The 16,944-nt window shown below is 39.0% G+C and overlaps 1 long non-coding RNA gene across 1 annotated transcript in view; it reads right to left on the bottom strand.

Moving 5' to 3' along the window:
* Positions 1-757: 757 nt before the first annotated feature.
* LOC110828462 (uncharacterized) overlaps positions 758-16,944 on the bottom strand; it is a 51,407-nt gene continuing 35,220 nt past the window's right edge. The window contains exon 3 of the long non-coding RNA XR_002542681.2: positions 758-1,944. This is a non-coding gene — a long non-coding RNA (uncharacterized LOC110828462). The remainder of the gene's footprint in view (positions 1,945-16,944) is intronic.

The raw sequence follows: 16,944 nt of genomic DNA, 5'->3' as shown, positions 1-16,944 counted from the left end.
ATAGTAAGTGGAGAAAATATAGAAGTTGAGAAGGGTCTTGCTGTATTCGTAAACAGTTTCGAATTTTAATATTAAACTTTTGATATCCCAAGCTCGTTTAAACAATGTATATGAATTCAGTTCGTATATCAAAGAAATCACTACATTTCACCAATACTTATTTTAAAAGTAGGTGGTACATCTTGTTTCCACTGGGCTTTGGAAAGTTAAATATACTTTCACATGTGCTAACCTAACCTAACTTAGCCTGAGTATAGAACGGAGAAGCACCTCAGTTCGAGAACTTTCAGTTAGAAGAGGATCGAATACGTCAAGATATAGAACTGATCGCTGAAGTATGTGTGTGTCGTGTGCGCAGTTGTATGTAAATCATGTTTTAACCTCAATCGATAGAACTGTTTTTACTAATCTGTTGCAGAAATGTGCCAAACGAGCTTTCGACCCATTGTTTCCTAAGCTAATTACTTTCGTAATTAACTCAATGGAACAGTATCCTTCCTGAAAAGAAGTCTTTCAGTAGTCAAAAAATTACTCGCCTTTTATGAAACACTAATGTTTCTTACGATGTTTACAAGAAACTGCCTGTGGTTCCTATCCTGAAACGAAAGGATCCGCTGCAAACCATCCAAACAATTTCTCTAACAACTATTTTAATATTTCCATCTTATTAAAATTAGGTTATGTTTATATACATAAGTTATTCTATATGTATAATGACTGTGGATAGCAAAATGTCGGTATTAAACAGACACTGTCTTTTGTAGACGAGAACTAAATAAATTATTTGATATTATCCTCCCATCTATGCCTTGTTCTCGCAAGTGATCTCTTTAATTCACATTTTCAGACCAACTCTGTGTATAGGTTTATCTTCCCAATGCATGCTACATGCCCCGAAATCTCGTTCTCTTTGATTTGATAATTACTTTCCTGAAAATGAAAGAGCGGTGCTTTCAAAATTTCTGCCGCATTGCCGCTCATTTTTGCGTCTTGAGTTTCTGCACTTGAAGCAGGTCGTCGGGTTTCGTCGCGGCGGGAGGGCGCAATCTTCTGCTGGCCGTTCAACCTCGTTTGCGGCTCGGCTGGTGGAGTGGGTGTGGCAGAGGAAGAGCCTGACAGCATCCTCGGGGCTGCTTTGAATTAGTGTCTGCAGGAGGTTCCTTGAACCTGCTTAATGACTGTCAAATTCGTCGGCAATTTGTTTCCTTTTTCGAATGCTTTATAATATATTTTCGTGGACAGAGTAGTACTGTTAACTTAGACTATTATCAATATTTTCTTCTTCTTCCTTGGTTCTACAACTCCGTCTGGGTCTTCGTATCCTCCATTCTAAGGTTTCTGCCAGAGCCATCTAGCAGAGAATCAGGAGAGACATTGATGAGAAATGGCCGCTGAATTTTGCTTACGAAACATGTCGCTCATGCTCGTAAATCTGTGACAAGGGACCGCCGGCTTTACTTCCCCTCCGAAGGAAGTTGTGCTACCGATTTTTATCACCCTTAAGAATCCATCGACCTTGGACGGCTTTGAACCCGAGAACCTTTGGTCCAGTGGCGAGCGCACTAACCACGACGTTTATTTCTGAAACCGAATTCTAGTCAAGCGCCACCAACTTTAACACAACTGTCACCGTCATATTATTCGTAGTTCTATTAGTTAATTGGTTCCATTACATGCGTCAAAACCCCTACATCTTTCAGTTATTATTTCATCTAAAATATGTGGACTTTATCAGTACGCAAAAGCATGATTAAGAAAGTTCAATACTCTTTTTAAACATATCTTTCGATGGGGTTGATTTTGCTTTTTCAGTGTTGGCAACAGCAGATGTGACGGATGCTCAACTTCTGAGATGTGGTTATGATCCTCCGCCATGACGTCATTACCCATGATTTTACAGGACGACTGATGACGTTATCGCTTATCATGTCCGTCTGTGCGAATCTAATAACAGAAGAACGGCTGAAATCATTTTATAAAATTTGGAACGGATATTATATCACTTGATTCCATTCCAAAATTGTATTTATATTTTTCCAATCGGTAATACCAACTTTATGGACTTTCGAACTTGTGAGGTGAGGAGATTATACTCCAAGATGACGCAACAATTAATAAATAAACAAACAATAAATGTAAATCACCACTGCGTCGTTGCTTTTATATGATTACCCAACTATGAAGCGTGTTTTGCCAGTTTTTCATCCTACGAAAGTCAAATCCTGGCGAGCGCACCATAAATATCCGTACATTTGCTAACTTGTTTATTTATGTAGACAAATATATCCTTTATTCTGTTTTATAGGAAACATTTAAGCTTAAATATTGCTGCTGTGCTAACATAATTAGAGATATTTTGAAAAATAACACCAGGTTTATTTATGCAAAATAATTCACTGATTTCACAAGCGTCATAACGCAATAAACAGGGCACAGGTAATTACATTGCAATACACCTGCCAAGAAATCTTGTAAAACAAGCTTTCATTATGGGAAAAAGGAGCTCACAAAGTGCATTTATCCAAAGATTCAGAATGGGGCCGGGCGAGTTTGTAGCAAATATCGATTTCTCTTGTTATATCCGTATTTCAGTTCATATTCCTGGCCTAATATTTACTGATTCCAAAATACTAATAACTTCATTAATTACCTATAAGAATGTATTTTGAGAGATAGGCTTATTGATTCGAGAAAAGACAGTTGCTCTTGGAATTAGAAGTATGTTCTGAAACACCCATTCATATCAATTCGGGTTCACGGTTTTCATCACAAATAGTCCACACTCACTTTCAGATAATTATAATGATTACAACAGCAAAAGAAGGGTTTGAGGTTAACCCGGAAGTTTAGAAATTTCTCTGCTGCCACATTCAAACACAGCACGTGAGCCTGAAGTTAGTAATCTACTCTTTAAAGGGAGACAGGAACTCACTTTTACATTAATCAGCTTCATTTATCTTGAACATTAATGCTATCTTACTACATGGTTATCCAAATGACAGCTACATGTTCATTCTGATCAATGAGTTTTTACAATAGCGAACCCAAAATTCCACCAATGTTAACTCGGTCATCGCCCATTCTTTGAGGTGTATTAATACGCTTATTGTGGCAAGAACTTACACATTTATTCAGAATCTACCGCCGTAAAGAAACAAAATACAGGACGTGCTGTGTTCAGAGAAGGAAAAGGTTATATATATAAATATATACGTCGATCTATTCCATCCACATAATATCTCCGTTCAGGAAATTAATGACTGATTATTCTGATAATCAGACAAAACCCATAAAAGCACACCACGGACATATGCTGAGTTACAAAATGTTGAAACGGGTGGTTCAAATTGTTTAAAATCTGCTTTGAAGATTTTCCTGACGAAGAATCTGAAATCTCAATAATGTGTGTCATATCACACAAATGAGTCAAAATACATAATATGGTACGTAAAAAGGCAGGTTTGAAGTGGTTCTGAAATGAATTAAGGTCAATTAAAATTTCACATTATAATAGTTTAATCTTATATTAGAACTGTCTGCCAGAATCACCCTCCATGATTACATTTCCTCAATATCTGATGCCAGTATAAATTATAAAGTTCATTAATTTTTTATGACTTCCATTTCCCACTTTATATATAAATTTGCGCCAAGTGAAATTGCAAGTGGTATCCATATGAAGGTAATAATAAATCGGTGAGAAATCATTAGTCAATTTATTTAGCCATTACTGAAATGATATCGATTAATATGTTAATATATTTACAGCCCCAATTTAAATTAGGACATTATATACAAATAATTCCGTTTTCCTTTAGAATCCTTGAATATAATTCTAAACAAACTTATGTTATTTACATAAATCTCACAATACACCGTTGTATGGACTGTCAAACTCTTTACAGCAAGACAAGATATTGCCCTACAACTAGACAGTTTTCGAGAAGAGAAATCAACTGTTTCTCAGAACTCATTTCACAGCAAGTTGCTATGCTGGACTGGTTTCTGTCGGTGGAAAACTAAACTTCACATTTCAGCATCCAGCCCTTTTCTGATAAACATTTCACCAATAAATGGATTCTAATTTTACTCATCAACTTCCTTTACAATAATCGGATCGAACTGGTTAAAAGTTATATTGGGTTTAACTGTCGGTTCGGATAATTCAGCTCTGAAGAAGGAGGCAGTATGCGCCTCCGAAACGCTGGTGTCTCTCTATAAGTTTACGCTGCATTGCAATCCAAAAGATCGACACTGACAATTTTGTTCCTTGTATACTGGCAGTTGAATGCACTGCCTTAAGTTTAAAGCTCATACATGTGAGAACAGCTCAAGTAAACGTCTCGGGTTATCTACCTTGCTGGAATAATGACCATGCAACTGCAAGTGATGGAGCAGGAAAAGGAGACGAAGGCAGAGAATATAATTGAATAAAAACAACAGAAGGCGAAGGAGAAGAATAATGAGATGGAAGTAAAATATCCTTGTAGCGATAAGACACATTGCGACCCCGGTCTTATGAATTTCGTCTTCGCCAGCACTAACTACATATATGGCACATAACTGTGGATGACATCAAAATTTTGATATTATTAAGAACATCAGAAACGAAATTAAAACAACATGCTTCGATTGTAATATTTTGCGTAATGACTCTGTGGACTTGTCGGTGGTTGCCAGTTTTTCAGAGGAACGTACTGCCTCTATCTTCAGCGTACGGTGGAGGGTCCTTCCAAAATATCATTGACCTCGAATCTTAAAACTCTTCATACCGTGTAGTACTGTAGTATAGAACTTTAATAAACCAACCACATTTACCACAATTATTGCATTTTTATTTCTTTATTTGCCAACAGCATTGAGGCTTCTGAGAAAGTATAGTGACTAGCTACAGCTGAGCGATCGGGGTTCGAACCCCAACAGGGGCAAAGGATTTTTCCTCTAGCCTCTGCGTCCAGACCGAATCTGGGGCCCACTCACCCTCCTGTCCAATGGGTACAGGGTCCTTTCCCGGGGGTAAAGCGCGGCCGGGGCGTGATGCTGACCACTCACCCCCACCTAGTGCCGAGGTCAAGAATGAGTACGAGCTACAACTCCTCTCCCCCCAAGCGCGTGCATGGCGTGTAGCGGGTCTGCTTTACTTCACTTTACGTTGCGGCTTCAAAAAACATCATCAGCAGCTATACATTACGCATTTGAATCAATTTATCCTGTGTTACGAGGTTTCTAATTGGCTTCTTTGCATTTAGTAGTTGTCGTCACTACGTTTAGCCTTGTGACGCTCGGCATCAATCCAGAAAATCCTATCTACATCACAGTTTCGAAACGCCTACATAGCTTTTTCGTTTTTGGAACCTATTCGCGCAAAATTATTTGAGACTCGAAGGATGATCCAATTACTCAAGACTGTTGCCTTTGCCGCCACTTCAGTTAGGGATGTATGACTTTACCTAAGATACATTGTTGTCCTATCAAGAGCAAAGCAAAAACTTAGGTTTGAAGGACAAGTATATGAGCATTTAACTGCAACTGAAATGTTGACAACCGGTTTCTTGGTCAGCAAGATATTGTCTTGACCGACAGTTCAAGTTCCGCTCGATGACTCGTCATAGTATGGAAAAGCATAAACGTTTACTACATGCCGACTCAACTACACGTTCTGCTGCTCTCCTTATTAGGGAAAAGTGCGTCATTTATTAACTCTTTCCAGTGCTGTGTTATGTTAAAAAAATATGCCATATTTTATTTGAACATTTCCACGATAACTATGAAAATTCCATGCGTGGAAAGTTACAAAGGGTTATCTTGGAGTGTAATAAAGATAACAGCGAAAGGAATCAGTTATTGCAAAAAGTAAAGCTGTCCCACTATACGCCATGTAGGCGCTTGTGAGGAGAGGAAATTAGCTCCTCGTTCTTGACCTCGGCACTAGATTGGGGTGAGTGGTCAGCGTCACGTCCAGTCCGTGCTTTACCTGCAGTACACACTGGGTAGGAGGCCAGGTGGGCCACATAGCCAGTCCCTTGCCCCTGTCGGTGATCGAATCTTGGTCGTCCAGTTCGTAGCCAGACATTATACAGAATGACTATGCCCATGTACAGGCATAATGAATACGATAAAACTGACAGTAGTATACTAACTGAAGAGAAATATCACTTTTATTACTAACTTCATACACAACATTCACAAATATTCTACCCAATTATGTAAACAGCGGAACATAAATGCATAAATACTGGTCTCATATAAGTTACGTCTAATTAACTCTGTGGTAGCAGAACCCGCAGGTCCAATACCGACAACACCAAAGCCCGCTACCAGCCACGATCCTGAGCCAACTCCATCCATTTACCATTCTCACAGTCCACCTCCCTATGATCCATCTTCATATTGTCCCCATCTTCTACTTGGTAGGCCCAGTGATCGTCTTCCAGAAGGATTCCTAACAAAAATTCTCCACGCACCCGTTGCCTGCCCCCATGCGTGGTACATGCCCAGCCCATTGGATCCTCCTAGATTTCCTATTCTGAGGATTTGCTGTAGTTTTCGTAACATAAAATATTTTTACGGTGAAGGGTTGTTAGCCCTACGCCCAACTCCCAAGCTGGAGGGCCACCCCTTAAAGGCTGTCCGTGACTGCTTATTCAATATATTTGCAGCTAACTGGAGGCAGTTGGTCCATCCGCAACCTACCTTCTCACACCAAAAAATCACTGCCTCTTTTACTACTATATTAGGATGAATGCAACTCAGATTGAAATCATAGTCCATGGAGCTGGTAGATGTTTCTAGGGCAACACATATTTTTCTAGTATTGTATCACTATGCATGGTTAAAAATACCTCACTATATCCACGTGATTTTAAGGAAACAGTTATTAAGAATGACAAATCAGCAAGTGTGTTAAAGAAAACAATTGAATAATACGTAAAATTTTGCCTACCTTTTTAATAAATTGCCATGAATTTTCAACCAACCGCCTCCCACGGTGACTTGCGAGTCGGAATACGGTTAATAATTTCAGCAGTCTTTATCATACTGTATTCTAAGATGAGAAATACTGATGGTATAACAGTGAAAGTCGATATGCCAATTAGTAATCCCTCCACTTACAAATTTTCGCTAAAACGAACCATGTAAATTCATACTTTTTCTCAATTTACGATCATTATATTGCTGCAACAAAGAACCAACCTTCGTGAAATGAACATCCACTTCGTAACTAACGCTCGTCAAACTACATGAGCTTTCTTAATTAAAACCTTAAGTTCAACATAAATTATTAAAGAAGGTTATATTAATTTCTTGTTATAGATTCCTTATAACTATTATACTCATAGTAATTAAGATTTTAATAAGGGTGAGTTTTTATTTTTTTGCTTACGTACGTTCTGACATTCATTACTACAACTACAGTACCTGCTATTATATTGAAATAACATGAACCAAAATTATATTTTCCAAATAGTTTCTGGGTTAGACTCCCTGCACTAATTTTTTTCAAAATCCAGTGATTAGGTTCTAAAATGTAAACATAAGACTTACACGGCCTTCATAACATTTAATTCTACTCAGTGTAGGGATGAATAAATAAACGTGTTTATGCGATCATTCGTTTGTTAAATGTCGTAATTAATTCAATAAATAATAAATTATGAAACTGCATATTGCTTTTCATGCCATCAAGACTCCTTGTCTCCGATATCTGCCTTTTTTATGAGTTATAACTGTAAGAAAGCCTCCATAGAACGTTCCAACAGCAAATGTATGGCAATGACTTGTGAAAATCCTCAATGGTTTTACGTTCCTCCCGGCAGTGTGTAGTCCCCATTCTTTTGAATTGCCCAACATTCCCTTACTAATCAATATGACATTCTTTCCACCTGACTCCCACCACAAATCTAACGTCATTTCTACTTGATTGGTCTGTAGAGTCTCTATCGGTTACAAACTAATTTGGTTACTTGGAGCTGTTAAATCATCCCTGCCGAAACTCTTTGCATCTCAGAGATTAAAAATCGATTATTATCTTGAGTTCTTTGATGATTTCTATGTACTTCCCATAACGTCAATGGCCTGATTCATCTGGACCTAGCATTACAAAGAACATTAGCTTCGTATGTATGATTTGACGCTTTCACTGCGGTGAGTAAGAAGATTTCTGTCTTCTGGGTTGTTACTAACGTTTCGGAGTTCATACTGTCTCCGAAACGTTGGTAAACATCTGCCATACTACACAGCGCAACAACCCAGAAGACAGAAATCTTCAACATGAGCTTCGTCATAGTTTTATATACAGGACTAGTCTAAATGATGTTCCCGATTTGAAACACATGTTACTCACGTTTCATGAAATTCAGATGCACAAAATTGATACCGATGGAAAGAGAAACTCTCCAAGTTTATGTTGGTATACTTCGCAGCCGCGTAGTAACACTGTTCGCCGCTAGGGGCGATGTGAGAGAAAATGGCTGCCATCGAAGACAGGGGAGCCTTTTGTGTCCTGGATTTCCACGTTCACTGGTCTGTTATTAGTGTGCAACGGCATTTCCGAACCAAGTTTGCGGCAGATCTACTCAGTGGGCATACAATTCGTAAGTGGTATTCCGAATTTAAGAAAAGGGGCTGCATCTGTAAGAGAAAGTCAACCGGCAGCCCGTCAGTAAGCGAGGAAACAGTGGAGCGGGTCCGTGCAAGTTCACACGACTAGAGGCTGGATGTGTGCCGAGTTACCAAGGGGGCTCACATTGAACACCTGTGGTGTACTGAAACAAAACTTGGAGAGTTTCTCTTTCCATCGGTACCAATTTTGTGCATCTGAATTTCATTAAACGTGAGTAGCATGTCTTTCAAATTGGGAACATCAATTTGCCTAGCCCTGTATACTGTGTGCTATGCAAGTACCACGAATCTAGTGGCAGGTTATGTACCACCTGATAATGAAGAACTCTACATTTTAACCACCTCCGTGTAAACCTCTGACTTAAAACGCATAATTACTGACTTAGGCAGTATTGGAGAACAGGCCGTATGACTTGGTTCTCCTGTTGTGACACAACTCTGCAGAACGCGCAAGAACATTTTTTGGCCGCCTGTAAAGCATCGGAGAATTCTATGTGTTTTTTTAGATGGCCTTCAATCCTTTGACTCAATAATTGATGGTTATATGTAGCTGGCAGACTTATAAAAGCAGGGGCATCTTGGCTTCTTTGTAACGCACTTATGAAACGGGTAACAGTGGTGTTTTAATAACGGTAATCTTCGACATAAAGGACCGATGTTGTTTTGTTATATCCATCACTAATTTGGAGCTGAGAATCGCAAACACTGAGTCCTGACACGTCTGGTCACCAATATGTTTTAATTGTTATTTTCGCAGAGGACTATTTTGCTACAAAAAGACCATAACTTTATGATAAAGTAATCATACATACAAACACTGAAGATAATCACAGTTCCAGACGAAAAATATACAACATATGACAAATGACCTGTTCATATGAATTCACTGATGAATACAAATTATTCGTCCAATCACTAAGAAGTCTTATAACGTAGATCGGAGAAATGAAAAATGTATACACAGTTTTGTTCAGAGAAATAAAGGAAGGAGGTTAAGTGAGAAACCTAAGCGTTGGTTGGAAAATAATATTAAAATTATTCTGAAGAAATAGAGTTTGGGTAACAGTTTGACTAAAATTTGAACATTATCCATTGTCTGTTTCTCGACGTTTCGAGGTCTGGATGTGTCTCCGACATCAGGTAAAATAAGGACAAAAGGGTTTCCACTCTGTGGGGTCCCTTAGAAGTACCTAGTTTCCATCCAGGGATGGAGACTACCTATAGACTAGCTCCTAACAAGGCATTTGAAAACAGGTGAATAACATTTGAAGATTTCGCGGCGACTAAAATCAATAATATGTTGTTGGGCTATCAGCCGCTTCAGTTGGTTACAGGAAGAGACCAACGCCCCAAGAAACACCAGGGTTCTGACCAGAACCGTGATGATGGGATCGGAGATGGTCTCTTCGTATAGCCAACTGAATTGGCTGTTGTCCGGAAAGATTGAAAACAGGTTACTGAGGAGAATATATGTACCCGAGAGAAAGGAAGTGACAAGTTAATGGAGAAAACTGTAAAGGTACAATTTGGCTGCAAGCGACAGAGACAAGCGACCGAGGCAGGCGACAGAGTTACGAGACCGAGACTGGTCGCTTCCTGTCTGCTCTCTGTACAATCGTATGAAGTACAATTACGAGCGCGAGACAAAGCACAGGAGACCGCTCTCGGACCAGTAGTGTCTCGCGACGGGCTCAGGCAGCACGTATGTTGTTGAGTAAAATAATGGCAGAAATTAAATTTACTGGTGACCAAGATGAGCAATTGGTAGAATTAGTAGCAGAAAACCGACCACTGACCACCGACAGAAAGATCCTTCTTCGCGTCTGGTTTTGAATATTGAACTCACAGGTTTCCTTTGTTTATTTCGCAACAAATAACACAGCAACACATCATCATCTTCTTCTTCTTCTTCTTCTTCTTCTTCTTCGAGTAACCTTTTTAGAAGCATTTTTGTACTCATTTTTCACAGAATATGTGCACGTATGTCTCAACAAAACAAAGAAAACAAACACTTTGCCGTATGTCTCGGTCGTCGCCTCAAAAGTGTGTGGCGACAAGCTGCAATGTGTCCGTCTCCCGTCTCTGTCGCCTGCCTCGGTCGCTTGTCTCTGTCGCGTGCAGCCAAATTGTACCTTAATATGGAGCCTCATAATTTGTACTCTTCACTAAACACTACTTACTTACTTACTTAATCTGTGACTCTACAGTCCTTGAAGGACCTTGATCTTCTTACATATGGGAGGTAGCGTAAGGTACTTAGACATTGGTAGTACTCCTTGGACGAGTGATCAGACCCTCGCAAGGTCTCTGCCCACATAGGGCAGCAAAACACAGAGAGGCGAGGACAAACATCCTTGCCTTGCGGGGATAACAACCCACGGTCCCTGGTGAACATGAATTTAGTAACTGATACAACTTTGAAACTAAAGGAGAGATAGAGTGAGTGAGAGAGAGGAAGGATGGCAAAAGAGTAGAAGAAGGAGAAAACTTATAGCTGTAATTTCCCAGGCAATGCAAAATCAAAAGGATTACGATTAGTCTCCGCCAAACAAGAAACAAATCGTCCTTCTGGTAAGGTTAAAGTAAGAGTGAATTAGTGACAGCGAAATTTTGATTTGCTCAAAACTCGTTTAAAAATACCCAATAATTCAGTCCATACCCCAAAGAAAACATAAGGCATCTCCATCACACATAACAATCAGTCCATGCTGTTTTAGAAAATAATCACTGTTTATTCCGATAAGCCGTCACAGTGGCCGCCTGGTCTGAGGCGTCGGCCTTGTGCCGCTTGGACACAGGGACCGTGGTTTCGAATCCCACTCAAGCCTTGGATGTTTTTCTGTGTTGTGCTGTCCTGTGTACAGGTGGAGGCCTTGCGACGGGCCGATAACTCGTCCAAGGAGTCCTACCAAATGTCTATAGATCAAGCCAAGATCGAAAAGTTGGGACCCGCAGTGCTCAGGCACTTGTAGAACGGGTCGCCTAAGTATCTAAGTAACTAAGTATTCCAATAAAGAAACGAAACCTATGATGTATACTATGTTGGCGAAATTCGGAGTTTCTGACTGTTAAATCACATGGTACATATAGTCACCACTGGGCTTTGAAGTGTTAACCTCCGGAACACTAAAATGCGTAGTAAAACAAGCTCGAGTGTTGCGGCGGAGTGCGACGGGTGGGTGGGGGGGTGGGGGAACACAACTCTCGTCATGTAGCAAGTCGCCTTATCGGAGTAACCTTGACTCGCAGAGTTGTTGCAGACGTTAACACTGTGAGCCGCGACCCCCTATAGACTGGTATTCGAAACCAAAATAACAGTCTTAAATGTTAACATTCTCCTTGCTGAAGCCAAACAATATGTTGTTCAGAAAACAACTTTCTAGAAAGTAATATATGGGTCCAGAAATTTGGTACAACGTACCAGAACACGGTGCCTCAGAATTAGTGTTAAAACGAGATAACATAAAAATCCTTTTACAAAATTATGTGAAAGTGTAGAGAGTGTTAATTGGTTCAAACTGGCGAAGGATAAAGGCCAATGCGGGCTTCTTTGAACACGATGTGCTTTCGGATTTCATAAAGTGGGGATTTGTTTCCATTTAAGCGGCCACGAAGTTGATTTTCCATACCGGTAGCTGATGAGTTAATTACTGAGTCATTCAAGGATTTAATGTGTTAATGAATCCGTCAGAGTTGCTGATAAGTGGGTTAGTTTATTAGCTACTGAGTTAAATTAATCTGTCATGAAGTTAATTTACTACTATTATTCGCGTTCTGTGTTAAGAAACATTCTGTAGGCAAGTCTGCCACAGTACAGATTTCTTTTGCTCTCAGGAATCAAGGCATTTAGCAGAATCAAGACGTTCATAAGAACCACCACATCGCATTATACATCCTACAACAGTGGATTAAAGAAGCAATAGTAACAGCTGACCCTTTCTACAGCAAGTCACGTTAAAAGCTGAAGTCGTGATTTCTGTGACACAGATTATTACAACATCACCTAAGATGATATCATATGTACCATCTTGACTAGCCGGTCATCATCTCACTCTTTCCCTTGTCCTTTGTTTCCTTTCTTTTGCATTTTTTCTCTGCAGGCCTCTGCAGCAACTGTCTGCCACCAACACAGAAGAATAAGATTTTGGGTTTTGCTAGGGATCATTACACAGACAGGCAAGCAGAATGCCATGCCACGCCACGTCAGAAGCTAGAAAGATAGAACCGGTTACTGATGCTCTGGTGGGTGGACTTCTCCCCTTTCTCCTCTGCAGTAGCTATTATCTTATGATATTTTATATATGCTAGACTCCATCATCCAGCCACAACTTGGCTCTGTTAAATCAGCTGCAGAATCATGGACTGCAGCAATTGCAGATTTGGCTATTCTCTTGTTTGTTATGTAGTCTGTGAAATTTAAACACTTTCGATAGATTTATGTTTCAAAACTCTGCAAAACACCGAAGGTCTGCTAAAGCTGCCCTGCCTCGATACATTACGGAACAGGCAAATTTAATGTTTCTGAAGACGCACAAACAGATATTTATATTGTACATAGCTGAAGTGGCTGTTTTATCGTTGCATCTTTATCGTTGGCGTATGTAATGAGCTAAATAAGAGCAGCAGACTTTCACGTCTCAGCAGGAGTTCTGCAGGACATACGACGTTTTTCACGGAGGAAAAGAGTGGCATAAGTCGTAACAAAAGCAGATTCTGACGGAAGATATTACGAACTGAAGGAGATCGAGAGCTTCTATCAATACATTGAAATAGGTTACGACGTATTTTCCATTCTTAGTAATCCCTGTAGGTAAAGAACTGTCTGTTTAAAACTTGCTGTAACGACGTTACTTTACAAGATACACCATCACATACCACGCAATGAGATGTGACAGCTTCTGTGGTTACGAACATGGCAAGTAGAATGCTTCTTAATTTCTTCAGTTACAAGATTCTTCTATACTTAAAGCACAATTTGTCCCCAGTCTTATGGAAATTAAAGACGGTAACTGTGGGTTCAACAACCCTTAAGGGAGAAAAATATTTTTTTGTAACATTCTTTAAAAAACTTTTTGGAGAGCCGGGATAAGTATATATATTTTACAACTGATACCTAAACAGATTTTATACCATGTTCGCCTGTGCCGATTTGGGTTTAAGACTGTAATTTTTATTTTATTTAATTTATGTAAGTTCAGATGAAGTTCCAGGAATTAAAACGAGAAGCTGAGAATAGGGAAAACTGGAGAGCTCTTTTTGGGCAGAGCAATGGACCTGTCGTAAGACAAAACACTGAATAATAATAATAATAATAATAATAATATAACACAATAAGGTATTTTACTTCTGTATATAGAATCCTAAAGATATATAAAAAACAAATTGTTTACAATTTCCATGATCATAAATAATTTAAATAATATTACAATAAACATAAAACAAAAAACTATCGCAATGAATAATGAAGTACTGGATGGATTGGCCAAATAATTATTATCGTATTTCATAAAGAATACAGATGAATATTATATTATGTAAGATTTGATATTATATTGCTAATTATATAGGCTCTTTCTGTACATTAGATATATTATTCAAGAATTAATTACAAATACTGTTCGTTGTATTACATATTTCTGTACGTAAGAAAGATGAATCAATGGTCTCATTGCGATGATTTCGCTTATTTTGGCTGTTGTTAATAAAGATCAGCACGCTTGTATTTAAAAACACCGCATGCCGTTTGTCGAATTTGCAGTAGTACATTAACATTTACTCTTGATGTGGATGTAGCTTTGGATAATAGAACGCATTCGCTGACAGCAGACAAGGGGTGGCTCCCAAATTTGTGGGTTTCGACGCGGGAGTAAAACGTCCACACGGTAAAAACACAGGTGTTAAGAAATATTGCACAGGGCCCTGAATTTTACCGGCTCTTATGAATCCGGTAATTAAATTTTGAGTTCCATAAAGGACTATGAATGTCTTAGAATGCCTCAGGGACTAGAGGTTTATCAAGTAATCTACTTCATGGAGTCACTGTGAGATTACAGTATCGAACGGGTCACGAATGACAGGAAACGCATATATATATATATCCATCGGCATTTCCCGTTCCATTGTTGAGAATGCGTTGACCTAGAGGAAGACACCAGCATCCAACATTGACTCCTGACTTCTGCTGGCATTCTTCATTATAACAGCTTTAGGTTCGGGCAGCAGCAGGAGAATAAAGAAGAGGAATTAGCTGCTGGAAACTTGTCTTGCCGGAGGGTGTTTAGATTTGCTTTCTCTTCGTTTTCGTGTATATTATAATATTATATTATATGTGGCAGTCGGAGCAGCTTTGAGGACGGGGCGTGACTCCCGTGTGTGCGTGCGTGCTACGTTTGTGTTTTGGAAGGTAGATTTCGCTACCATGCTACCCTCTTATGTCAATTCTTACTGGACCAATAGTACAGTCATTGAACCACACAATAGAAACCTCCTGCCCCGAGGTGCGTTCATAAACTGGAGTCTGAAATCGTAATAAGCGCAAGACCAGTTTTAATATCACAGAAATAATTAAGAAATCTATTTAATTCTTTCCCTTGTGTTAGCAGGAGACGATGATTAATGTTCCCTGGTATTGCTTTTGATACGGCATAAACCTAAAACGAAATTGTCTCTTTGGAGCGTTGTCGTGTTAAGACAAAAAGACAAAGAACGAAATTGAAAAAAAGGCTGAAATTCGATAACTTTCCATAAAGTAAAGTTCTTATATAAGAATCTTAATTTAAAGATTGTTCGAGTTAATAAATATGTATATGGACCTACATGCTAGTCGAAACGTTTGAAAAAGTGGCTACTAAGAGGCCTGGCGTAGGCGGGAGGGAGGCTAATGTTGACGTCCATCTTCACAAAAATAGGATTTAAAAGACTGGATTAAATCCATTTGGCTCAAAATAGATTCCATGTACGGGATCTGCCAAGAACGACAATAAACCTTCAAGAACCGTCATAACTAAGATTCTTTGGACTATTAACTATTAACTATTAAACTTTCTGGGAAATGTTTTAATCAAAAAAGACCTTGTACAGCACTGTTTTAATTCAAATTTAATTTGCCTGCGAATAGCAATTACTAGTTCTGAATATTATTTATGACATAATCTAACATGAATATTTTTTGTTCGTTAAATTAATCATCTTGATGTGTGTCGACATTACTTAAACTCATCTCTATCCTGGTGCCTGATAGATCAAATCCACATCCTCCTGCTTTATTGCCTAATGTCCATTTTAATATTTTCTTCCCACTGGTGACAACGTCTAAGCTACGCAGACGTTTATGGGATATGTAGAAGAATAAATAAATGCTTGACAGTGGAAAGAGACAGTATTATGATAATTTTATTATGTTTATACAACTAGACATAATATCAACAAGTACCCCGGAATAATTCATTCTTTGACTGTAATGCCAAGAATTCTCAATTAATTAAACCGTTGTTAAATCATTATTCCAAACCCATAGAATAATAATTAGTACGTAAGGAAGTAAGATTCCATAGTCTCTGTTCTTGGCTGATCTTGAACGAGGCCATTCACACGAAGACTTCATTCTGAAGTCTAAACCATGGAGTCAGCGCGGTGTCCGAGTGTTAACATACTGCCGCAAGCCAGTCGCAAACAAATTATTTAACAACAAAACGAAACAAGAAATAAGAGTTTGTCTTGGCCAAAAACCTGTCGAATGGCGACTCGAGACGTCCATCTCCCTCGCCCCAAATAATGATACATGTCCGCGTTAATTGACGCTGCAGGAATGTACAACTCTTCTCTTGCAAATGATTTACAGACTTAGTCATTCACTTTATGTGACCTCAGGTACAGAATAACTACTTCGCCGTCATTAATGTCTCCTTCGAACAAAGTACTGCTGGTTCCAAAGCACGTTTCTAATGCTTCAAAATTTGTCACGAAAATATAGTAGATGCTTTGTTGCTTTCTTACATAAACATTATATTACAGTCATCCATACCACACACTTTTAACCTCGTTAATACTTGGAGGAGAGTATTCAGTTTCAAACTCCGGCCGCTTTGTTACTTGGATAAACATTATGGCTATCATACAATTGCAATAGAAGTGAACGCCAAACTCAGTCTAGTAGTGTTAATTTATTTACTTATTTATGGATGCTGTATCACTTGGCGTGTCATATAGCTTCGAATGGTACAAGCTTTGTCAATTTGATTGGACGAGAATATACGTGATCGTGGCCTATTTCAGGTACGAACCCAGAGCATTCTGGAGGGACTGATGAAATCAACGAAAATT

The sequence above is a fragment of the Zootermopsis nevadensis genome, unplaced genomic scaffold (genome assembly GCF_977971745.1).
Source record: "Zootermopsis nevadensis isolate Lab colony 2312 unplaced genomic scaffold, Znev_1.0 Znev_ptg000011l, whole genome shotgun sequence".
Taxonomy (NCBI): Eukaryota; Metazoa; Arthropoda; class Insecta; order Blattodea; family Termopsidae; genus Zootermopsis; species Zootermopsis nevadensis.
The sequence above is the reverse complement of the archived record's forward strand: the minus strand, read 5'-3'. Positions and strand labels throughout refer to the sequence as shown.